This window comes from Phyllobates terribilis, unplaced genomic scaffold (assembly GCF_046119375.1).
Source record: "Phyllobates terribilis strain yellow unplaced genomic scaffold, ASM4611937v1 Scaffold_1__5_contigs__length_1240528914, whole genome shotgun sequence".
Classification (NCBI taxonomy): Eukaryota; Metazoa; Chordata; class Amphibia; order Anura; family Dendrobatidae; genus Phyllobates; species Phyllobates terribilis.
The window spans coordinates 956,838,829-956,866,205 of NW_027362761.1; the positions used below are offsets into that span (position 1 = coordinate 956,838,829).

Genomic DNA, 27,377 nt, shown 5'->3' on the forward strand with positions numbered 1-27,377 from the left:
CAAGGGATTTATGTAGGTGAAGACTTAGCCAGCTTGTAATTCCATCTTTATAGTAAAAGAAAAAAACAAAATACACAACCTAAATAAGAATTTACTGGATGTATTAGGTAGAACAAGGAGAAATATTACACATAGTGTAAAGCCAGAACAACGATATACAAGGGCTAGTGCTCATCATCAGGGAAGGTTTAGCCTTCTTAAAATATTCTGCAGAAGAAAATCACTTTATGATCATAACAGTTTCAAGACTTTGCTATGAGAATGGATGCCAAGTGCTATGTTTTTATTGGGGCCCAACTGTCAAAGGACACATAATTCATAAGACGATCCATGGGATCTGGCCGGCACATGCACAGTTCTAATGTCTGAGAGACATACCACCTGGATAGGCATCAAAAGAAATGGTTTCTGGTTCAAAAACAGATGTTCTTGGCCAGAGAATACACTGAGCATTTTTATATGTGCAAACAGCTTACAGGATAACATCAAAGACACAGCAAGAAGTGTAGAACAGCTCCTGAATTGCCATTGTTTGCTCACACTGACATCAGCATTGATACCATAAAATCCTCAAACGCTGACTGCCCAGATCAGCGAGAAAGTAGGTTCCAACATCTGCTCACATCACAGTATCAGACAGCTCTGATTAGCAGCTTCATTAATGCAACCAAGCAACAAGAGGCAAGGCAGTGTATTGTAATAAAGGGTCATGTAAAGCAAATCACCCCTGTTCTGTCCTTATAAGCTGCTGCAGATTTGTTCACACTAGCATTGTGAATGGAAGCCTACTGGATGAAAAGGTTCCTGATGACATGTAATCTTAAGATAATAATATTTTTTATTTATATTGCGCTAACATATTCCGCAGCACTTTACAATTAAGTGGTGACATGTACAGACAAAAAATTCAATACAAGGTAAGACAGTTGAACAGTTACATTAGTGAAGGTCCCGCTCACAAGCTTACAATCTACAAGGGCATAGGGGGACACAATAGATGAAAAGTGCTTGTTATGTCAGGTCCAGCAATAATAATAAATAGGGATTTTCATATAGAGCAGCATGATCCGGTCATCAGCCAGTGTGTTTAAGCGCAATTATGAAGTATCAAATGCAGTTATCGTGTGCATGGAGGGTGTGGAGACAGATGAATATAAGGGAGCAGATTCTGAATAATATTTAGAAGGAGGGACCAGGGGAAAGTTTGTTTATTGAGTTGAGGTGATAGGCTTGTTTAAAAGAGATGGGTTTTTAAAGCGCACGTGAAGACGTGGGGGCTAAGAATCAGTCAGATTGTCTGATGAAGTGCATTCCAGAGAACTGGTGCAGCATGAGAGAAGTCTTGGAGACGGAGGTGCGAGATTTGGATTATGGAGGATGTTAGTCTTAGGTCATTTGTAGAATAATCAGAAACTCACCAAAACTCATAGTTGGAACACAGCCTAAGCGGTGTTCACCCTTTTGTTTCCGCTTCCCCCATAGTCATGTACAGAAAATAGATTAAAAACTATAAATGAAAAAAAAAAGAGTTTGAATTGGTTTCTGGTTTTTATTTCTTTTTAAAGAAAATTGTTCATGTACTATAAATGGTAAAATCTATGCACTTGCTCCCCCTTGTTGGTCTACCTTGGATTCTGATGGTAAGAGCTTGTTTCAACATTCCCACATGAATCTTGATACATGATGTCAATTTTCTGATGTTGTCAAACATGGACAAGTCTTTCAAAATTGTGAAAAATGACTACTTGTGGGAATGTTGATACAAGCTCTTAGGCTGTGTGCCCACGATGCGTTTTTTAAGCGTTTCCGCAGCGGCAAAAACGCTGCAGAAACGCTTAAAAAACGCATGGTAGAAGGCCTGCCATGTTCCCCAATGATAATCCGCATGTGCTGTGCACATGCTGCGGAAATTTCCGCTGCGGATTATCATTGAGGAAAAAAACGCAGCACTACCAATTACAGTATTTTACCATCAGAAGTAGGTAGACCATCAAGGGGGAGCAAGTGCATAGATTTTGCAATTTACAATTCTTTTTTTTTTTATTTATAGTTTTTATTCTATTTTCTGTAGATAGAGATCAACAAGGTGAGTTTCACTAGAGGTCTATGACTACAAAACCAACCAACCACAGCAATATATCTATATAATGGCCTTTATTAAACAAATGGCGATATACAAAATTAAATACAAACAAGAAAAAGTTTAAGGCTATGTGCCCACGTTGCGGACCTGAAGCATATTTTTTACGCTTCTCCCTGGCGGGAAAATCGCATGCGGATATTACATGCGGTTTTCCCGCCAGGTAGAAGCGTTTGTGAGGCGTCTTTGCATGCATTTCCGCATGCGGGTTATCAAGCACTTCTCCAAGCATCACTTGGAAAAGTGCTTGACAACTTGTTCAGAATGGTAAAAAATAAAAAAATAAACTTTATACTCACCTTCTGATGCATTCTCTGCCCCGTCCGGAGTCTTGAGCGGCTCACGCTGTTGTGTGCAGGACCTGCGGTGACGTCATTGAGTCATGTGGTGGGTCACATGACTCAATGACGTGGCAGGTCCTTCAGACAACAGCGCGACGGAGGGAAAACATCAGAAGATAAGTATAAACTTTATTTTATTCTTTTTTTTACAGGTTCTTTGGTACCCAGGTCTAGATGAGAGTCTCCTCTCCTCCAGACTTGGGTACCATCCGCACATTGATTCCGCAGCGCTTCCGCAAAATTAATGAACATGCTGCGGATTTTTGACTGCAGCATATACGCTGCGGAAAAATCCGCAGCATGGGCATTGACATTGCGGAATGCCATTGGGGACCATGGGGTGCGGATCTACATGCGTTTTTCAAGCGTTTACGCTGCGGAAATTCCGCAGCATATACGCTTGAAAAACGCTACGTGGGCACACAGCCTAAAAAACAGAACCTCACACTGTGAGGGACATCTGAACGTGATGACTCATCATTGACCAAGAGGTTATACATACTTTTGGAAGAAATCTCCATATAAGGTGTAGAAACCTGGTAGTTAAATCTATAAACACGTGCTAAATGACAAACAGCACTTTAAACTATCACCATCTCATACTGTATATACCGTATTTTCCGAACCATAAGACGCACCTAGGTTTTAGAGGAGGAAAATAATAAAAAAAAAATGTAAGCAAAAAATGTGTTCATGATGCACTTTTAAGGGGGAGGGGGTCTTCTGCTGACACTGGTATAGGGGTAATGTCCCCCAATTCTGACAATATCCCTCATCCTGGTATATATGCCCCCCCCCCTTCCTTTTATACGTGGTCCCTATCCCCATCCTGGTATGCCTGGCATCCCTCCATCCTGGTATGCATGGAACCCCTCCATCCTGGTATGCATGGCACCCCTCATCCCTATCCTGGTAAGCATGGCACCCCTCATCCCTATCCTGGTATGCATGGCACCCCTCATCCCTGTCCTGGTATGCATGGCACCCCTCATCCCTGTCCTGGTATGCATGGCACCCTTCATCCCTGTCCTGGTATGCATGGCACAGCAATCCCCATCCTGGTATGCATGGCACAGCAATCCCCATCCGGGTATGCATGGCACCCATCATCCCTATCCTAATATGCATGGCACCCCTCATCCCTGTCCTGGTATGCATGGCACCCCTCATCCTTATCCTGTTATGTATGGCCCCCTCATCTTTATCCTGTTATGTATGCCCCCCTCAGCGTTACCCTGGTATGTATGGCCCCCTCAGCGTTACCCTGGTATGTATGGCCCCCTCATCCTTACCCTAGTATGCATGGTCCCCCTAATCCCCATCATGCTGCACATAAAAAAAAAATAAACACTCCTACTCACCTTTCTTCTCTCCTTCAGCGCTGCGTCCTGTCTGCCCGCACTGATATATCCATGCGAGTCGCGCATGGCGTCACTGCCATGACCAGCTCAGAAGGAGAGATCAGCTGCCGGAAGTCACTGCTCTCCACGCCGGGACTGTGTGTGCGGGGAGCACTGAATATTCATGCTCCTTAATAGCCGGCACACAGCGTAGCCACAGCGCGGCTCCTGCTGCTGCCGGGCTATCGCGTGTGCCCGCTTATTAAAGGGCATGAATATTCACCCCCTCTCCACGCCCAGTGCAGAAGTCTGGTGGATACACAGCTGATAGCCCTACTGAATAGACTGTTAGAATTTGTATTATGGAAAGAAAAAAACAGCTAAGTAAAGAAAAAAGAGTGGCCATCATTACTTTAAGAAATAAAGGTCAGTCAGTGCGAAAAATTGGGAAAACTTTGAAAGTGTCCCCAAGTGCAGTTGCAAAAACCATCAAGCGCTACAAAGAAACTGGCTCACATGAGGACCGCCCCAGGAAAGGAAGACCAAGAGTCACCTCTGCTTCTGAGGATAAGTTTATCCGAGTCACCAGCCTTAGAAATCGCAGGTTAACAGCAGCTCAGATTAGAGACCAGGTCAATGCCACACAGAGTTCTAGCAGCAGACACATCTCTTCAACAACTGTTAAGAGGAGGCTTTGTGCAGCAGGCCTTCATGGTAAAATAGCTGCTAGGAAATCACTGCTAAGGACAGGCAACAAGCAGAAGAGACTTGTTTGGGCTAAAGAACACAAGAAATGGACATTAGACCAGTGGAAATCTGTGCTTTGGTCTGATGAGTCCAAATTTGAGATCTTTGGTTCCAACCACCGTGTCTTTGTACGACGCAGAAAAGGTGAACGGATGGACTCTACATGCCTGGTTCCCACAGTGAAACATGGAGGAGGTGTGATGGTGCTTTGCTGGTGACACTGTTAGGGATTTATTCAAAATTGAAGGCATACTGAACCAGCAAAACTACCACAGCATCTTGCAGCGGCATGCTATTCCATCCGGTTTGCGTTTAGTTGGACCATCATTTATTTTTCAACAGGACAATGACCCCAAACACACCTCCAGGGCTGTGTAAGGGCTATTTGACCAAGAGGGAGAGTGATATGGTGCTACGCCAGATGACCTGGCCTCCACAGTCACCAGACCTGAACCCAATCGAGATGGTTTGGGGTGAGCTGGACCGCAGAGTGAAGGCAAAAGGGCCAACAAGTGCTAAGCATCTCTGGGAACTCCTTCAAGATTGTTGGAAGACCATTTCCGGTGACTACCTCTTGAAGCTTATGAAGAGAATGCCAAGAGTGTGCAAAGCAGTCATCAAAGCAAAAGGTGGCTACTTTGAAGAACCTAGAATATAAGACATATTTTCAGTTGTTTCACACTTTTTTGTTAAGCATATAATTCCACATTCATAGTTTTGATGCCTTCAGTGTGAATGTACAATTTTTATAGTCGTGAAAATACAGAAAAATCTTTAAATGAGGTGTGTCCAAACTTTTCGTCTGTACTGTATATGTGGTGTATCAAGTGGTTAAGTATATATCCCTGGTGTACAGTGAAAATGACCACCAGAAAGACTATATTTAGAGCTATTTACCTTAGTAGAGGGCCGAGACCAGATGAGCACATGTGAAGTCTGACGTCTCTCCACCCCAAAGCACGTTTCGTGTTCAATACTATGTGGGAAGCGGAAACACAAGTGTGCACACACACTTTAAGCTGTGATCCAACGATAATTTTCTGATGCTGCGTGTATTCTAACAGTTCTGGCACAGCGGATGGGATTTACAGAAATCTCATGCCCACTATTCTTTTTACGCAGAGTAAACTGACCTTCGGTGAGTGTTTCAAATCCGCAACAAACAATGCGTGACTTTTTAGTCCTTGTAATCTGCACATGCCTGTATCAATAAAGTTTTTTTCATAGCCAAATACCAGGAAGTATAAAAAACAAAGAAGCTTTATTTAAAAGCATGACATACCAACAAAGACAAAAATTGCAGCAACAAAAACATGATAAAAACACATGTAAAAAAAGGACACTCAAAAAAAGCAATAAAAACGCAAGTAACCTAGTTTACATAATAGGTGCAAAAATACTGCAGAAAATCTGCAGGATCAAAACCTCACCAAAAGCTCATCATGGGAACGCAACCTTATGGTCCAGAGCAGCATTATTATTTTGTAGGCTTCAGCGCACAGATCTTAGTATTGCTGATTGCTGGAAAATCATTTGCCACAGAGAATATTTTGTAGAACGTAAAGGTAACCTGACAACTGATTCATTCTGCTCGGTCAGGTCAGCCAGGTATGTTTTACTCTGAAACACTGCGACATTTCAAAGCAGAACATACATTTTGCTATCCAGGAAGGAACTGATGTGGAAACCTGTATAGAAAGTTTTAGGAGAAACTCAAAGGGTTTCACACGTTTGCCAGTTTTGATCAAATCAGGGAGTCGACCAATCAGAGACAAGAGAACACACAACCAATTCTGTGTCCCAGACTTGTCTGCCCTCAGATGCCTGGTTACAAGTTTTTATTACAAACCACAAAGAGAAGGCAAGTGGGAGTGGCTTACATTACGTTACCTAAAAAGGGAGATATGTTGGGAAAAACAAGTTCTTAAATCATGTCTTTTGCTGCATTCCTTAGGAGGCTGGTTATATCTAGTTTACCGTATTTTTCGGACTATAAGACGCACCGGACCATAAGACGCACCTAGGTTTTAGAGGAGGAAAATAGGGAAAAAAAATGTAAGCAAAAAATGTGGTCATGATGCCCTGTTATGGGGGAGGGGGGCTGCTGCTGACACTAGTATTGGGGTAATGTCCCCCAATTCTGTTAATATTCCCCATCCTGGTACGTATGTATGGCCTCACCTTACTGGTATACGTGGCCCCAATCCCATCCTGGTGTACCTGGCCCATTCCCCATCCTGGTATGCATGGTACCCCTTGATCCTCCATCCTGGTATGCATGGCACTCCTTGATCCCACTTCTTGGTATTCATAGCACCCCCTGATCCCTATTCTAGTATTCATGGCACCCCTTGATCCTCATCCTGGTATTCATGGCACCCCTTTATCCTCCATCCTGGTATTCATGGCATCCCCTGATCGCCATCTTAGTATTCATGGCACCCCTTGATCCCCCCATCCTGGTAAGCATGGCACCCCTTGATCCTCCATCCTGGTATTCATGGCACCCCTTGATCCCCATCCTGGTATTCATGACACCCCTTGATCCCCATCCTGGTATTCATGACACCCCTTTAGCCCCCATCCTGGTATGCATGCCACCCCCTGAGCCCCCATCCTGGTATGCATGGCACCCCTTGAGCCCCCATCCTGGTATGCATGGCACCACTTGATACCCCATCCTGGTATGCATGGCACCACTTGATACCCCATCCTGGTATGCATGGCACCCCTTGAGCCCCCATCCTGGTATGCATGGCACCCTCTGAGCCCCCATCCTGGAATGCATGGCACCCCTTCAGCCCTCATCCTGGTATGCATGGCACCCTCTGAGCCCCCATCCTGGTATGCATGGCACCCTCTGAGCCCCCATCCTGGTATGCATGGCACCCTTTGAGCCCCCATCCTGGTATGCATGGCACACCTGAGCCCCCATTCTGGTATGCATGGCACCCCTTGAGCCCCCATCCTGGTATGCATGGCACCCCCTGAGCCCCCATCCTGGTATGCATGGCACCCTCTGAGCCCCCATTCTGGTATGCATGGCATTCCTTTATCCCTCATCCTGGTAATCATGGCACCCCTTTATCCCCCATCCTGATATTCATGGCACCCCCTGATCGCCATCTTAGTATTCATGGCACCCCTTGATCTCCCCATCCTGGTATGCATGGCACCCCTTGAGCCCCTATCCTGGTATTCATGGCACCCCTTGAGCCCCCATCCTGGTATGCATGGCACCCTCTGAGCCCCCATCCCGGTATGCATGGCACCCCTTGAGCCCCCATCCTGGTATGCATGGCACCCCTTGAGCACCCATCCTGGTATGCATGGCACCCCTTGAGCCCCCATCCTGGTATGCATGGCACCCCTTGAGCCCCCATCCTGGTATGCATGGCACCCTCTGAGCCCCCCATCCTGGTATGCATGGCACCCCTGAGCCCGCATTCTGGTATGCATGGCACTCCTTGATACACCATCCTGGTATGCATGGCACCCCTTGAGCCCCCATCCTGGTATGCATGGCACCCTCTGAGCCCCCCATCCTGGTATGCATGGCACCCTCTGAGCCCCCATCCTGGTATGCATGGCACACCTGAGCCCCCATTCTGGTATGCATGGCACCCCTTGAGCCCCCATCCTGGTATGCATGGCACCCCCTGAGCCCCCATCCTGGTATGCATGGCACCTTCTGAGCCCCCATTCTGGTATGCATGGCATTCCTTTATCCCTCATCCTGGTAATCATGGCACCCCTTTATCCCCCATCCTGATATTCATGGCACCCCCTGATCGCCATCTTAGTATTCATGGCACCCCTTGATCTCCCCATCCTGGTATGCATGGCACCCCTTGAGCCCCTATCCTGGTATTCATGGCACCCCTTGAGCCCCCATCCTGGTATGCATGGCACCCTCTGAGCCCCCATTCCGGTATGCATGGCACCCCTTGAGCCCCCATCCTGGTATGCATGGCACCCCTTGAGCACCCATCCTGGTATGCATGGCACCCCTTGAGCCCCCATCCTGGTATGCATGGCACCCCTTGAGCCCCCATCCTGGTATGCATGGCACCCTCTGAGCCCCCCATCCTGGTATGCATGGCACCCCTGAGCCCGCATTCTGGTATGCATGGCACTCCTTGATACACCATCCTGGTATGCATGGCACCCCTTGAGCCCCCATCCTGGTATGCATGGCACCCTCTGAGCCCCCCATCCTGGTATGCATGGCACCCCTGAGCCCCCATTCTGGTATGCATGGCACCCCTTGAGCCCCCATCCTGGTATGCATGGCACCCCTTGAGCCCCCATTCTGGTATGCATGGCACCCCTTGAGCCCCCATCCTGGTATGCATGGCACCCCTGAGCCCCCATTCTGGTATGCATGGCACCCCTTGAGCCCCCATTCTGGTATGCATGGCACCCCTTGAGCCCCCATCCTGGTATGCATGGCACCCCTGAGCCCCCATTCTGGTATGCATGGCACCCCTTGAGCCCCCATTCTGGTATGCATGGCACCCCTTGAGCCCCCATCCTGGTATGCATGGCACCCCTGAGCCCCCATTCTGGTATGCATGGCACCCCTGAGCCCCCATTCTGGTATGCATGGCACCCCTTGAGCCCCCATCCTGGTATGCATGGCACCCCTGAGCCCCCATTCTGGTATGCATGGCACCCCTTGAGCCCTCATCCTGGTATGCATGGCACCCTCTGAGCCCCAATCCTGGTATGCATGGCACCCCTTTATCCCTCATCCTGGTACTCATAGCACCCCCTGATTGCCATCTTAGTATTCATGGCACCACTTGATCCCCCCATCCTGGTATGCATGGCACCCGTTGATCCCCCATCCTGGTATTCATGGCACCCCTTGATCCCCATCCTGGTATGCATGGCACCCCTTGATCCCCATCCTGGTATGCATGGCACCCCTTGATACCCCATCCTGGTATGCATGGCACCCCTTGATACCCCATCCTGGTATGCATGGCATCCCTTGATACCCCATCCTGGTATGCATGGCACCCCTTGATACCCCATCCTGGTATGCATGGCACCCCTTGAGCCCCCATCCTGGTATGCATGGAACTCTCTGAGCCCCCATCCTGGTATGCATGGCACCCCTTGAGCCCCCATGCTGTTATGCATGGCACCCCTTAAGCCCCCACCCTGGTATGCATGGCACCCCTTGAGCCCCCATCCTGGTATGCATGGCACCCCTTGAGCCCCCACCCTGGTATGCATGGCACCCCTTGAGCCCCCATCCTGGTATGCATGGCACCCCTTGAGCCCCCATCCTGGTATGCATGGCACCCCTTGAGCCCCCATCCTGGTATGCAGGATGGGGGCGTGGGGAGCAGGGAATATTCATTTTCTTTAGTAGCGGGCACAGCGTAGGCTGCAGCAGGCGGCTGCTGCCTCCTGTGCCATGCTGATCCCCTGCTGCCGCTCCCCCACAAGCACCACAACGCACAGCCATGTATATAGTGTTCAGACTATAACACGCACCCCCCACTTTCCTCCAAAATTTTGGAGGAAAAAAGTGCGTCTTATAGTACACCCTGTTTTTATGAATAACACTTATAAAGCTAATATTAAAATACAAAATTATCAAAGATATTTGAATTGTCTAAATAATAAAGCAAAGTATAAATATTTACCATAACAGAACAATGCCACTTGTATGACTAGTTCAAAAGGCCTATTCCTGGTGGATTCTTCCTACTCCATTCTTGAGTGACAGATCTCACCCTATACACACACATAGGGAAAGACCTGGCACTCAAGGGGAGTAGGGGTGGGTAGAAGACCAGCCTTTTGAACTAGTCATCTGAGCAGCATGGTCCCCAGCTGGATTTTAAATGTGTTTTACTTTGAACTAAAACATGTGCCGTTTCATGCTGCACATGGTCTGACCAGAAAGAATCAGTTATGAGGGTCACTCAGTTTTCTCACTGCAGTCCATCACTGAGTTCAGTGGAGTGGATTATCTACATCGGCAAAGCCACTAAGACCAAGTGATATGCTGCAGCTGCTATGTGCCATGTAGTTGTAGCTTATCTTTGGCACTCCCATTAGAATGACTGGAGTGGCAGTGCACATGAACGACCTCTGCTCCATTCAGCCAGGGCTCTTTACAGCTATTGTCTGGTAGACCAAAAGCCATTTAAGACAAGAACATTTGTTCAGATGAAAAAAAAAATACAGGCCCCTCAGAAACAAAGTTCCCGCCTGCACCATAACAATACACTGGCACAAAAACGGGCAGCATTATAGAGTTGCCAGATAAAAGCCATTGCGGCACTGACATAAGAAAACGGCCATTTACAATATACCAAACAGCATCTAGAGAAGCTTCAAACCTTCTGGAACTAAATTGGCAGGACTGAGACCTAGATGAAACTTTATGGTCACATCCATAAAGTCAAAGTTTGGAGAGGAGACAAGAAGGCATATGAAGAGACACACACCATCCCCACTGAGAAGCATGAGGTGAACCCTGATTGCAGGATGAATGATTCCCCTTATAAGATAATAATGGAGGAGATTTTATATTCATCAGCTAAGAAGCAACACATGAGGTCTACTTGGACTTTTGAAAAAGTCAATAATCCGAAATATAAGGCCATGTTGATTCTTTAGTGGTTGCAGCCAGGTGGCCATAGAGGCATCTCCTTACCTTAAATTACTGAGCCACTTTCGGGAGAATTAAAACATGGAGTTCATAAAAGACAGCCAATTTACAGGATCTGAAGGTTTACCTCGTAACAAATTAAAGGTCCTCATTCACAACTATCACAAAAGACTGCAAGATATCGTCGATGCAAAAAGAAACTTCACAGTATACAAGAATTGTGCAGGATTACAGTAACAAGGCAGCTTTTCTCTGGAAACAGTGCCACCTCGTCCAAGCATTGTATCTGGTATTGCAGACCAGCTTTATTGAAGTGAATGAGACTGAGCTGCAATACCACACACAACCTGCAGAGAGGTGTGCACTGTAATTAGATGAAAGCAGAAATCCTAAACTTGTAAGAACAAAGGGTATCTAGACTTGTCAAAAGGAGCATTTTTAATTTCCTTTATGGTTACAGTTTAATGATTCTGCTATATATTCCATCATATATAATCGTTTTATTTGAAAAACGTAAAGTCAATATTTCACTTTTCTGTTTTGTTTTTTTCCTCCCCTGCTTTCAAGAGACATAACTACTTTTGTCAACATATCGGTATGAGGGTTTCTTTTATGTGGGACGAGTTGTAGTTTTGAACTTATGACCATGTGATATTTCAGTCAAGATGGGGTACAGAGTGTACATTAATGAGAAAAAAGAATTTACCAAATGGCTGCAATGAAACAAAGAGTGAAAAATTTAAAGGGGTCTGAATATTTTCTGCACCCACTGTATATATATATATATATATATATATATATATATATATATAATATATATATATATATATGTATACAGTACAGACCAAAAGTTTGGACACACCTTCTCATTTAAAGATTTTTCTGTATTTTCATGACTATGAAAATTGTACATTCATACTGAAAGTATCAAAACTATGAATTAACACATGTCGAATTATATACTTAACAAAAAAGTGTGAAACAACTGAAAATATGTCTTATATTCTAAGTTCTTCAAAGTAGCCACCTTTTGCTTTGATAACTGCTTTGCACACTTTTGGCATTCTCTTGATGAGCTTCAAGAGGTAGTCCCTGGAAATGGTTTTCACTTCACAGGTGTGCCCTGTCAGGTTTAATAAGTGGGATTTCTTGCCTTATAAATGGGGTTGGGACCATCAGTTGTGTTGTGCAGAAGTCTGGTGGATACACAGCTGATAGTCCTACTGAATAGACAGTTAGAATTTGTATTATGGAAAGAAAAAAGCAGCTAAGTAAAGAAAAACGAGTGGCCATCATTACTTTAAGAAATGAAGGTCAGTCAGTGCGAAAAATTGGGAAAACTTTGAAAGTGTCCCCAAGTGCAGTTGCAAAAACCATCAAGAGCTACAAAGAAACTGGCTCACATGAGGACCGCCCCAGGAAAGGAAGACCATGAGTCACCTCTGCTTCTGAGGATAAGTTTAACCGAGTCACCAGCCTCAGAAATCGCAGGTTAACAGCAGCTCAGATTAGAGACCAGGTCAATGCCACACAGAGTTCTAGCAACAGACACATCTCTTCAACAACTGTTAAGAGGAGACTTTGTGCAGCAAGCCTTCATGGTAAAATAGCTGCTAGGAAACCAGTGCTAAGGACAGGCAACAAGCAGAAGAGACTTGTTTGGGCTAAAGAACACAAGGAATGGACATTAGACCAGTGGAAATCTGTGCTTTGGTCTGATGAGTCCAAATTTGATATCTTTGGTTCCAACCACCATGTCTTTGTGCAACGCAGAAAAGGTGAACGGATGGACTCTACATGCCTGGTTCCCACCGTGAAGCATGGAGGAGGAGGTGTGATGGTGTGGGGGTGCTTTGCTGGTGAAACTGTTGGGGATTTATTCAAAATTGTAGGCATACTGAACCAGCATGGCTACCACAGCATCTTGCAGCGACATGCTATTCCATCCGGTTTGCGTTTAGTTGGACCATCATTTATTTTTCAACAGGACAATGACCCCAAACACACCTCCAGGCTGTGTAAGGGCTATTTGACCAAGAAGGAGAGTGATGGGGTGCTACGCCAGATGACCTGGCCTCCACAGTCACCAGACCTGAACCCAATCGAGAAGGTTTGGGGTGAGCTGGACCGCAGAGTGAAGGCAAAAGGGCCAACAAGTGCTAAGCATCTCTGGGAACTCCTTCAAGATTGTTGGAAGACCATTTCTGGTGTCTACCTCTTGAAGCTCATCAAGAGAATGCCAAGAGTGTGCAAAGCAGTCATCAAAGCAAAAGGTGGCTACTTTGAAGAACCTAGAATATAAGACATATTTTCAGTTGTTTCACACTTTTTTGTTAAGTATATAAATCCACATGTGTTAATTCATAGTTTTGATGCCTTCAGTGTGAATGTACAATTTTCGTTGTCATGAAAATACAGAAAAATCTTTAAATGAGAAGGTGTGTCCAAACTTTTGGTCTGTACTGTATATCCTAGCCGGCATCTGCCTGGTAGGATGCAGACTCCACTACTGAGCCACTTCATACACCCTGCATGTGACCTGTGCCAAAAATATACATCACAGGTCACTAAGGGGTAAAAGTGATCACCTAGTCACAGTGCTGCACTCGGCTCCGACAAGACATTTCAGAGCCCCAGTCTCCATTTCTGCCTGTGGTATGTAAACCTGTGAGCACAACTGTATATGTAACTACACGGAAGAAGGACACTGCCAGCAGACAGGGCACCAATGCCTACTGGCAACATTGTGATGATCTGATGGGACTGTTATTCTTTCCCTGCCCATTTAATTGCAGATGGCCGGGTGATAAAGGCTGGTAGCACACACATATTTTTGGGTCTCCAACAAACACACTCTAAAAAGACAGCTTAGAAACGTTTAACTGCACTTAAAAAGCTAAACTTCTGTCTAGTAAATACATTTAATGCTAAACCAAAACCAGTGATTTTCTCCCATATTCTAAAGGTCCCTTTCTCTCCCATTCTCCTGTCATTACCCTGAAGGTCACCTTCACATAAAACACAACGTTAGCATGGAGAAGACTCTCAATTAGTTCTACAAATTGTACTGTTAGTGCAGGCGATTGTGGCGCTCACTAATGCCATCTGGTGGTCTGCTAAAAACTACAAGTCATCATGATAACATTTCACTAACCACAAACAACAAGTCAAGACAATTTATTTTTGTACAATAACCAAAGTTGAATTCTTAAAATAAACGCATAAGATACTGACTGAAATTTGAAGATTACAAAAAGCAGATTTAATAAGTTACAGAAAATTATTATTCTTTTGTAACTACTCTGATTGTAAAATACATTATGTTCATTCCACCATATATTATGGTTACATACACTTATCCATTGAGACAAAATTCAGACAAATCTAAGTCATTGAGACAAAAGCAGCTTCGGGTGAAAAAGAATAATGCTGCTCGATAATTAGCGTATTCCTTATAACTTTGTACTAGTTGACACATGCAATTGTTTTTAGGGAACGTCTAAAAGAGACAGAGACACAGTGGATTTTCTGCCATGGATTGGCGTGAGAAAAAATCCACAGTATATTACAGTAACAAGATTGTGGCTAAACGGAACAAAATCTCATCTATATTCTGCAGAGAAAATCCTCGACAGAAATTGTTCTAAGAGGCAGATGTGAAATGTGTAGCACTTATATTCAATAAAACCAACAGTGATTTTCTCCACTGAGGATTTTCCACTAAAGAAAGTCCACTATTGGTAAGTGTTTTTAGGTAGTCATGGGGTCCACATCCACGTATACATTATAATTAAGGCTTATAGGGGTTGTCTACTGTTTGGATAACCTCTTCTCAATCCATATGTTTCCCCTTATTAAAATAACAATAAGGCCACGTTCACACATTCAGTATTTGGTGACTTTTTTACATCAGTATTTGTAAGCCAAAACCAGGATTGGAACAATTGGAGAAAATGTATAATAGAAACCCGTCACCACTTCTGCATTTTTTACCCACTCCTGGTTTTGGCTTACAAATACTGAGGTAAAAAACTCACCAAATACTGAACGTGTGAATGTAGCCTAACACTCACCTACGGCGCCGTTCCAGTGGTGTTGGCATTATCTTTCCTATTGATTGCATAACAGTGTGATGTCAAGCGAAATCTGCAATCAACCAGTGGCCACTTCACTCTCCCCACCTTCGGAGAAATTGCTTAAATCTGGAGGAAGTGAGCGCTGCTGCTCTCTCTCTTCCCAGATGTATGTGATACGTCCGAAGGAGGGGAGAACGAATGAGCCGCCGATTGGCTGCAGGGTTCACATGACGTCACACTGTTAAGCGATCGCTGGAAAGTCAATGCCAACACCTCTGAAATGGTGCCAGCACCAAAAGTGAGTATAAGTGTTATTTTACGGGGGTAAACATAAGGATTGAGAAGGGTGTCCTAGTAATGGACAACCTCTTTATATCCAGTGGGTAAACTGATTACTTGAATGCACTAATATGTTACAGAACTGCATATACCGCTATTTTCTAATATACAGCATAAATAAGTACACCCCTCTAATGTGCAGTATAAATAAGCACACCCCCTTTTGAAAAATAAGATTTTAATCAATATCTCATGGAACACAAGAACAATTTCTTACATTTTGACAAGACTGAATTTCTTAGTATATTTTATTAACCCATAACATGAAAGTAAGGTTACTAATGTAACTTTCATTACAAGATCTTCAGTTTTACTCAAATTAGTTGATGCAAAAACGAATACACCCCATATCAAAAACTACTACATCTAGTATTTTGTATGACCTCCATGATTTTTAAGGACAGCACTAAGTCTTCTGGGCATGGAATGAACAAGTTGGCGACATACTGAAACATCTATCTTTTTCCATTCTTTAAGTGCGACCTCTTTTAGAGCCTTAATGCTGGATGAAGAGCAATGGTCAACGTGTGTCTTCAGAGTTCCCCATAGGTGTTAGATTGGGTCCAAATCAGGAGACATACTTGGCCACCGAATCACTTGATGTTCTTCTTAAGAAATCTAACAGATGTGTTTTTTTGATCATTTCCATGTTGGAAAAGTGCATGTCTACCAAGGTCACAGAGTGATGGTAGTATCTTCTCATTCAATATAGAGTAGTATATCTGAGAATTCATGATACCATCAACGAAATGTAGCTCCCCGACACCAGCAGCTCTCATGCAGCCCCACAAAAGGACACTGCCACCACCATTTTTCACTGTAGGCACCATTTTCCTTTTTATATTCCTTACCTTTATGACGCCATACAGTTTTGAAGCCATCAGACTTTCATTAAGGTGTATTCATTTTTGCAACATGGTCTTGAATAAATTTGTTAGGAAAATTACCTTTTTGGGTGTGCAAAATAACAAATCTTGTTTTCAATCAATGCTCCACATTTGTAGTATGATATCTGATAGAAAATATTTATTCTCAAAGGATAATAAAGGTTTTCTGACAAATCTGTTGGGGTGTACTCATTTATGCTGAGCACTGTATATTCATGCACTCACAGAAGGAGTGGAAGCGTGTCAGCAGACACAACAGCCTGCATTTGCTTTCTCTGTGCTTTATAAACAAACAATGGACTGAACCTAATTTTCTCAACAATAAAATGGTTGCCCAGAACTTTTTTTTTTTAATTTACTATGGGCCTGCTGGATTAAAAACTAAACAGACTAGTAGTTGCTAACATAGACAGCTATCTGCCTGTTCTACCCGGCACCGGCTCAGAGTGGTCACTGACAGCTCCTGCCAACGATTCAGCTGGTCCATGTCAACAGACCAACTCTTCATCTTATGGACTGCATGGTCAACTTGGTGTGACTGCTGGCATCATGCTGATTGACAGCCGGCTCCCTGCAGTTAGGCAGTGCGGAGCTACCTGTCAATCAGCAGGATGTTGGTAGTCACGCTCCGTCAACCGAGCAGAGTGGAAGAGAAGCCACTGCTCTGTAGACTTGATATCAGCGGAAGCTGCTGAATCACTGGCAGGTTCAGTCTGTGATCACTCTGTGCCGGCAGAGATCAGCACCAGGAACAACAGACACAACAGGTAGGTAGTTATCAACTACTTGCCCTTTAGATCTTAGGTCCGTTTTTAAAAAAAGAAATAGTCCTTGATGAACCCTTATATCTAGGTTTACACCAGCATCTGAATTCAGAAACTGATCCATCCCAATACAAACACAAATGATGCCAGATGGTCCCAATTTACTATACTTAGGTCTGTTTGGTTTCTGATTGGATGGAAGGTATTTTAATGGAAACTCAAAAGCAAATGTGTATGTGTTTCTGTGGGTTTCCCCCAGATTCTCCGGCTTCCTCCCACACTCCAAAGACTTGCTGGTAGAGAATATAGATTGTGAGCTCCAATGGGGATAGTGATGATGTCTGTAAAGCGCTATATATATTTTTATTTATATGCACTGCTCAAAAAAACAAAGGGAACACTCAAATAACACATCCTAGATCTGAATGAATGAAATATTCTCATTGAATACTTTGTTCTGTACAAAGGTGAATGTGCTGACAGCAAAATCACACAAAAATCATCAATGGAAATCAAATTTATTAACCAATGGAGGCCTGGATTTGGAGTCACCCCCAAAATTAAAGTGGAAAAACACACTACAGGCTGATCCAACTTTGATGTAATGTCCTTAAAACAAGTCTAAATGAGACTCAGTATTGTGTGTGGCCTCCACGTGCCTGTATGACCTCCCTACAATGCCTGGGCATGCTCCTGATGAGATTGCGGATGGTCTCCTGTGGGATCTCCTCCCAGACCTGGACTAAAGCATCCGTCAACTCCTGGACAGTCTGTGGTGCAACGTGATGTTGGTGGATGGAGCGAGACATGATTTCCCAGATGTGCTCAATCGGATTCAGGTCTGGGGAACGGGCGGGCCAGTCCATAGCTTCAATGCCTTCATCTTGCAGGAACTGCTGACACACTTCAGACACATGAGGTCTGGCATTGTCCTGCATTAGGAGGAACCCAGGGCCAACCACACCAGCATATGGTCTCACAAGGGGTCTGAGGATCTCATCTCGGTACCTAATGGCAGTCAGGCTACCTCTGGTGAGCACATGGAGGGCAGTGCGGCCCTCCAAAGAAATGCCACCCCACACCATTACTGACCCACTGCCAAACCGGTCATGCTGAAGGATGTTGCAGGCAGCAGATCGCTCTCCACAGCGTCTCCAGACTCTCACATTTGTCACATGTGCTCAGTGTGAATCTGCTTTCATCTGTGAAGAGCACAGGGCGCCAGTGAAGACTTTGCCAATCCTGATGTTCTGTGGCAAATGCAAAGCGTCCTGCACGGTGTTGGGCTGTGAGCACAACCCCCATCTGTGGACGTCGGGCCCTCATACCACCCTCATGGAGTCGGTTTCTAACCGTTTGAGCAGACACATGCACATTTGTGGCCTGCTGGAGGTCATTTTGCAGGGCTCTGGCAGTGCTCCTCCTGTTCCTCCTTGCACAAAGGCGGAGGTAGCGGTCCTGCTGCTGGGTTGTTGCCCTCCTACGGCCCCCTCCACGTCTCCTGGTGTACTGGCCTGTCTCCTGGCAGCGCCTCCAGCCTTTGGACACTACGCTGACAGACACAGCAAACCTTCTTGCCACAACATTGATGTGCCATCCTGGATGAGCTGCACTACCTGAGCAACTTCTGTGCGTTGTAGAGTCCGTCTCATGCTACCACGAGTGTGAAAGCACAACCAACATTCAAAAGTGACCAAAACATCAGCCAGAAAGCATTGGTACTGAGATGTGGTCTGTGGTCCCCACCTGCAGAACCACTCCTTTATTGAGTGTGTCTTGATAATTGCCAATAATTTACATCTGTTGTCTATTCCATTTGCACAACAGCTTGTGAAATTGATTGTCAATCAGTGTTGCTTCCTAAGTGGACAGTTTGATTTCACAGAGGCTTGATTTACTTGGAGTTTAAGTGTTCCCTTTATTTTTTTGAGCAGTGTGTGTGTATGTGTGTATGCGTGTGTGTATGTGTATATATATGTATATATACACACAGTACAGACCAAAAGTTTGGACACACCTTCTCATTTAAAGATTTTTCTGTATTTTCATGACTTTTAAAATTGTACATTCACACTGAAGGCATAAAAACTATGAATTAACACATGTGGAATTATATACTTAACAAAAAAGTGTGAAACGACAGAAAATATGTCTTATAGTCTAGGTTCTTCAAAGTAGCCACCTTTTGTTTTAATGACTGCTTTGCACACTCTTGGCATTCTCTTGATGAGCTTCAAGAGGTAGTCACCGGAAATGGTTTTCACTTCACAGGTGTGCCCTGTCAGGTTTAATAAGTGGGATTTCTTGCCTTATAAATGGGGTTGGGACCATCAGTTGTGTTGTGCAGAAGTCTGGTGGATACACAGCTGATAGTCCTACTGAATAGACTGTTAGAATTTGTATTATGGCAAGAAAAAAGCAGTTAAGTAAAAAAAACAAGTGGCCATCATTACTTTAAGAAATGAAGGTCAGTCAGTGCGAAAAATTGGGAAAACTTTGAATGTGTCCCCAAGTGCAGTTGCAAAAACCATCAAGCGCTACAAAGAGACTGGCTCACATGAGGACCGCCCCAGGAAAGGAAGACCAAGAGTCACCTCTGCTTCTGAGGATAAGTTTATTCGAGTCACCAGCCTCAGAAATCGCAGGTTAACAGCAGCTCAGATTAGAGACCAGGTCAATGCCACACAAAGTTCTAGCAGCTGACACATCTCTTCAACAACTGTTAAGAGGAGACTTTGTGCAGCAACCCTTCATGGTAAAATAGCTGCTAGGAAACCACTGCTAAGGACAGGAAACAAGCTGAAGAGACTTGTTTGGGCTAAAGAACACAAGGAATGGACATTAAACCAGTGGAAATCTGTGCTTTGGTCTGATGAGTCCAAATTTGAGATCTTTGGTTCCAACCACCATGTCTTTGTGCGACGCAGAAAAGGTGAATGTATGGACTCTACATGCCTGGTTCCCACCGTGAAGCATGGAGGAGGAGGTGTGATGGTGTGGGGGTGCTTTGCTGGTGACACTGTTGGGGATTTATTCAAAATTGAAGGCATACTGAACCAGCTTGGCTACCACAGAATCTTGCAGCGGCATGCTATTCCATCCGGTTTGCGTTTAGTTGGACCATCATTTATTTTTCAACAGGACAATTACCCCAAAAACACCTCCAGGCTGTGTAAGGGCTATTTGACCAAGAAGGAGAGTGATGGGGTGCTACACCAGATGACCTGGCCTCCACAGTCACCAGACCTGAACCCAATCGAGATGGTTTGGGGTGAGCTGGACCGCAGAGTGAAGGCAAAAGGGCCAACAAGTGTTAAGCATCTCTGGGAACTCCTTCAAGATTGTTGGAAGACCATTTCTGGTGACTACCTCTTGAAGCTCATCAAGAGAATGCCAAGAGTGTGCAAAGCAGTCATCAAAGCAAAAGGTGGCTACTTTGAAGAACCTAGAATATAAGACATATTTTCAGTTGTTTCACACTTTTTTGTTAAGTATATAATTCCACATGTGTTAATTCATAGTTTTGATGCCTTCAGCATGAATGTACAATTTTCATAGACATGAAAATACAGAAGAATCTTTAAATGAGAAGGTGTGTCCAAACTTTTGGTCTGTACTATATATATATATATATATATATATATATATATATATATATATATATATATATAGTGTGTATACTAAGTTAAATAAATGTGAACCAACCTGCACTTCTTAAAGGGAATCTGTCAACACATTTGACCTATCTAACATATTAATATGGGCATACAGATTATAGACTTATAGACTGCTGAACAGAGTGATCCCTGTATGTCTCATATCAGATGCCTTGTTGTTGAGAAATCATTGGACTTTCCCTAACAAATGGGTTATATATTGGAAAAGTGCGCATCGATTTGCTGGACTCCAGTCCATTGGCCAGGTCAGTAGTCTCTGACCACTGAACAGAAGCATTGCGAATCTCTTACCTTCTGGGATCCACGGCTTTTGATTATCGACATTGTGAAAGCCCTGGCTAAACAATAGTCGCTCTGGGGATTTCAGAAGGGACGAGATTCGTGAGCCTCCCGTCCAGCGGCCAGAGACTACTGACCTGACAGATGGACCATAGTCCCGCAAATCAATCAGTCCATCTCTAATAGATACTGGAGATTTATGAATAGTGTCGTATCACAATTTTAGAGAGATAGCCAAATGGTGTGCAGCTTTCCCGGGGTAACATATATTTGAGGCCTTTCATTTTTTCACATTCAGAGACTAAACAATAAGGGGGGAAGTCGGTTTACACAAATTCTGGGAATGAACATAGGAGACAGTTGGCTATTATGAATACCTTAAGGCTCTATACCTGAACTCTCTCCAACATTTGTAGCATTGCAGTGGGATAATAACCCTGTAACATGTAAGTACCGTAGTGCTAGGCTGATTTTGGATAAGAAGCGGCTGCCATAAAAGTATCTTGGTGTGAATTTCACCTTTGCCACAGTTTTCTGCGGTAGGTTCACTAACAAGGGAGAGGCGCATCTGCACAATGATTAATCATGGACTGTTCCTCTGCGAGGAAATCTGTAAGAGCCCAAACTTTAATGACTCGCTGGACTTAGAATAGCTTCACAGCAGCTGCGCGCTGGGTACAAACTTAGTATGAGAAATACAGTGCAAGAGAGGGCAACATCAGACACTGACGGAGGTTACACTGTTTAAATCAGAGTTCATCACTCAGGCCACAAAGCTCTATTACAGTTGCATAATGAAAGGAAGAAATTTAAGATTAAGCAGAAGCCAAAAATGACTTTCTATTTGTGCTTTGCTGATTTTTTTTTGCTGAATAGTTATACTAGAACTACTTCAAATAATGACTAGTAATTATCATACAGTATATATAAATCTTCATATTTTTAACCTCTTTAACCATTTTGGCATATAGGACCACAGAAAATGTACCCTTATTCATCATGCCATTCCAGAAGCGATATTCTTCATGTTTGCATCAGTATGGGGTCAAATTGTAGCTTCTACACACACAGGTACCACTTTAAGATACACTTACGGTATGTTACATTAGCATTTACTTCTCATGTGTTTAATTTTGTAGGGAACAAGCAAAAAACAAAAAAAAATCCCAACATTCCGTTACTTTTTTTCCCATATTTTTTACCTTATTCATCACTGATCTAGAATAATTGTACATATTTATATTTGTTGTAGTGATTGTAGATATACCAAATATGTGATGGTTATATAGTTGAATATGTGATTTTTAAATTAATGTTTTATACAAAAAATGCTTTTTTTTTTTATTAGGTTTTTAAAGGGAACCTGACATGAAAAAACACTATTAACCTGCAGATATGGGGTTAAGCAGCAGGTTAATAGCATTCTGAACCCGCCTGGTGCCTGAACTTAGAGCCCCGGTGCCAGGAGGAAATGAGCTTTATTCCTCCAGACAGCATTCCGGTTTCAGTCACCGGGGTGGCCCTGGCTCAGTCACCGCTCTGTGTATAGAGAGCGGTGGCTGTAACCGCGCTCCCAACAATGACTGACAGCATGCTCAGAATTAGGGGTGGCTGTCAGTCAGTGTCGGGAGAGCGGGTACAGCCATCACGCTCTATACACAGAGCGGCGATTGAGTCGGTGACGCCCCCGTGAATGAAACCCAAATGCTGCCGGGGGTGGGGATAAGGTTCTTTTCCTACCGGCAGCGGGGCTCTATTAACCTGCAGATTAACCCCATATCTGCAGGTTAATAGCGTGTTTTCACATGACACTTTAAAATAAACTTCACTTTTGGTGGTTTTAAAAATGTCCACACTTTTTTTCCCCATTTTTCCTTTTTAAATTTTTCCAGTTGTCAATGTGCCCGGCTTTTCTCACATGCTTTGACAACTTTCTTCCCAGAACATATTTATCTGGTCCCAGGCTGTTTTCCTTTTATCGCCAGCCCTGGCGGTCACAGCACTGAGAGAGTTAAAGGGAACATGTCTCCATGAAAATGTAGTCCAACCTACGGTCATCATATCGAAGAGGAGGGGAAGCAGAGCAGGTTGATATGTTTTGGGACAAAATATGTAGCATAACCTGTGTTTTCATCATTTAAACCTCTGCTTTGTCTGGGCTTTTTGGTCCAGTGAGTGGGCCTATCAGTGGCAGACACCTTACTTTGTTTAGCCCCTCAGTGACATCGCCAATTTTAATGACCAAGCCCCATTTTTCAAATATGACCAGGGTCACTGGTGATTCTGAGATTTTTTTTTCATCACACACTGTACTTTATGTTAGCGGTAAATGTAAGTGGATACATTTTTCATGAAAATATCTGAAATTTGCTGGAAATTTTGAAAAATTAGCGATTTTCAAACTTTGAAAGCTTATATTCATAAAGCAGAATAGTCATACCACACAAAATAGTTAATAAATACCATTTCCCATATGTCTACTTTATATCAGCATCATTTTTCAAATGTCCTGTTATTTCGTTACAATGTTAGAGGTGTTAAAATTAATCAGCATCTTTTCAAGGAAATTTACAAATCCAATTTTTTACGTACCTATTCAGTTTTGAAGGGACATTGAGGGGACCATATATCGGAAAACTCATCCAGAAGTGATACCATTTTAAGAACTGCACTCCTCAAGATAGTTAGAAAATGTATAAACCCTTCAGGTGCTACACTGCAATTAAAGGGGTGCCATAATCTAAACTCATTTCTAATATGTTTGCATTAAAAATTCCCTACTGTTCCCCAACTACACTATACAAGTGTATATTGTATTTTTTCCCTACTTACTGTGTGATGATACTTTGTTTGCGAATCCCAGTGCATCATGTGATGCTCAAACAAAGTGTCATCGGGGTACAGAGGCCGCGAACACTGAAGCATCATCAGTGACACTCGTTTCAGGGGCGGGGATAGTCCTTGCTCTGTCTCTGTGTGCTGTCATTGTGCAATGTGCACAATCACAGCACACTCTGTGTTGCTGGCTCAGCTCAGCAGTAACTAGCCGGCAACACAGGCACACTGTCAGTGCGAGTTGTCAAGATACCCAGGGCTCAGAGACGAGCGCTGCCCCCCCCCCCAAGTGATATCAATTGCTATTCTTTGCACTCAGCTGGGTATTCTGACACTGCGGTCTAACAGTGCGCTCTCGTATGGTTGTGCAGACTTATGCGCTAAAAAGACATCTAAAATGATGGGACAGCATTGGAACAGGGGCCAGATGGAGTCCAAAGTGACTCAATCTGCCTCATTATAGTGAGTGGTTCCATTGGGGGTTTTGTCTGAATTGAGGTTTTTGGCAATCTACACGGAAACCCTGAACGTAAGTGCTCAGCGGAAAGTACAGGATAAATGTGAACCGAGCCTTATTCCGATTTTTGGGAGGTAGAATGAACAAAGACAGCAGTACAAGAATAGTTTATATTTTTGTGCGGTTCACCGTGCGGTATAAGTGATAAGACGGCTTTATTCTTCAGGTCAGTACAATTACAGCGATACCAGATTTATATAGTTTTTTATGTTTTGCTTCTGTCACACAGTAAAAAAGCTTTTTTATAAAAAAATATATATATTTTTCCTGTCGCTGTATTCTGAGAGCTGTAACTTCTTTAGTTTTTAGTGAACAGAGCTTTAAGAGGGCTTATTTTGTGTCCGACGAGCTGAAGATATTTTTGTTGGGGTACATAACATTTTTTGATCGCTTTTTGTTCAGATTTTTCAGATGCAGAATGAACAAAAAACAGCAATTCAGTTATTGTTCTTACATATATTATTTTGCGGTTCACCGTGCGGTAAAAGTGATCAGACTGATTTATTTTTCGGGTCAGTACAATTTTAGTGATACCAGATTTACGGTATAGTTTTTTTTATGCTTTGCTTTGACTCACTAAAAATAATATTTTACATAAATTAATTGTCTTCCATCACCATATTTTGAGAGCTGTAACTCATTTTTTTTTGCTGAATTAGCCAAATTAGGGCTTGCTTACTGAGGGACGATTTGGCGTTTTCAATTTGTACCATTTTATTTTTATGATGAAAAAGCTGTGCTTTTTAAAAAAAAAATGTTTATGCCTCTTGCCGTATGGAATAAATAACGTGACAGTTTTATTGATTGGGTTGTTCCGGACACGGCAATAGAAACATTTATTTCTTTAGTTCTGTTTTAACACAAAAACTGCATTTTTAGTGATGAAATTGCTTTTCGTGATTTATGTGCACTTTCTTTGTGAGTTTTTTTTTTACTTGTTTACATATTTTATTTCACTTACTCTCACTGTGGTACATGAATATTTTTTCCTTTGATCACTGGTCTCATGCATTGCAGTACTTGTGTACTGCAGTACTCGAGACCTGTCAATTTTTCACTGACTCAGCCTGTTAGACCTTGCTTACAGCTGGATCTAACAGGCCATCGTACCCTGGGGTCATCCAATGACCTCGGGGTGCAATTGCAATTATCGGCATTCGCAATTACAATGGGGTCAATGGTGTTATATGGTCTGTTTTAACCACTTAAATGCCCCTGTCATGACTGACAGCAGCATTTAAAGGGTTAATAGACTCTGATCGATTCCAAAACCGGTTGGGGGCTTATGCCGCATGGTGTCACCTGTCATAAACAGTAGTCACCCATGGGATTTTTGCCCGCCTGGGGATTTTCATACATTTAATTCTCAGTGTCGTGAAATAGCGCCGCTGAGGATTACAGGCCCTTAATGGCCGACGTGAAAAGGTATGTTGGCAGTTAAGGGGCTAAAAGTGCATACAAAAGGTAGCTGTCATTGACAGCTGCCTGTTTATTACTTTGCATACACACATCATCATATAACATGCTCCAATTACCTATTTAAAGCAGGGTGCGTAGGCAGTGATTCAATGCCCTCAGCCTTTGATTTCGTTTGATTTATATAACTCATAACCCCACTTATGACACCCTTTCTGCACACTCATGTGATACTACAGGGTGGGCCATTTATATGGATACACCTAAATTAAATAGGAATGGTTGGTGATATCAACTTCCTGTTTGTGGCACATTAGTATATATTTCCTAAGGTGTTCTCTGCCAGAAGCGCTCATGGATCCAATACGTAAGATGTATCTGTATTTTATCCCTTTTATCTTATACTGTTTATGCTTTTATGTATGTCTGTCAGAAAAATATTAAGAATTTCTCCCCCTGAAGCCCCTTCTCACTCCTCCTACATAGTATTTGTCAGGAGAGAAGAGCTGACAATCTACCATCTGTCTGTATGCAAATTATCACCCACAGCCATAGGCGGATTATAATGAGGGCAACATGGGCTACCGCCCGGGGCTCTGGGGGGCCCTTGGCCAGACTGCCCTCATTATAATATGTGGGGCGCGGCGGCGCCAATGCGGCAGACACCGGCAGGCAGAGGGGGGCCCTGGACGGCTCCCCTAGCAGCGGCGCAGGGCTGCTGCTTCTTCTTCGGCCGGGCCAGCACTGCACCTGTTAACTTCCCTGTGTGCTTGTGCTGGGAGACAGCTAGGAGACACGGCTCTGAAAGCGCCAGTGTCTGCTAGTGTGACGTCACACAGTGTACGCCCTGCACTGCTGCAGGGGAGAGGAGCTGGACGACTGGAGCCGAGCTGGGGGATGGTGGGTGACGTGTGTGTGTGTGCATGTCACAGTGCGTGTGTGCAGGCAGATATCATTGTGTGATGTCTGTTTATATGTATTTTTGTGTTTCAAATGTGTTTATTCGTGTATGTACAGTACAGACCAAAAGTTTGGACACACCTTGTCATTTAAAGATTTTTCTGTATTTTCATGACTTTGAAAATTGTACATTCACACTGAAGGCATCAAAACTATGAATTAACACATGTGGAATTATATACTTAACAAAAAAGTGTGAAACAACTGAAAATATGTCTTATATTCTAGGTTCTTCAAAGTAGCCACCTTTTGCTTTGATGACTGCTTTGCACACTCTTGGCATTCTCTTGATGAGCTTCAAGAGGTAGTCACCGGAAATGGTTTTCACTTCACAGGTGTGCCCTGTCAGGTTTAATAAGTGGGATTTCTTGCCTTATAAATGGGGTTGGGACCATCAGTTGTGTTGTGCAGAAGTCTGGTGGATA

At 43.7% G+C, this 27,377-nt stretch overlaps 1 protein-coding gene across 3 annotated transcripts in view; it reads right to left on the reverse strand.

Moving 5' to 3' along the window:
- ZNF827 (zinc finger protein 827) overlaps positions 1 to 27,377 on the reverse strand; it is a 260,321-nt gene that overhangs the window by 19,678 nt on the left and 213,266 nt on the right. The gene's annotated exons all lie outside the window — the stretch shown is intronic.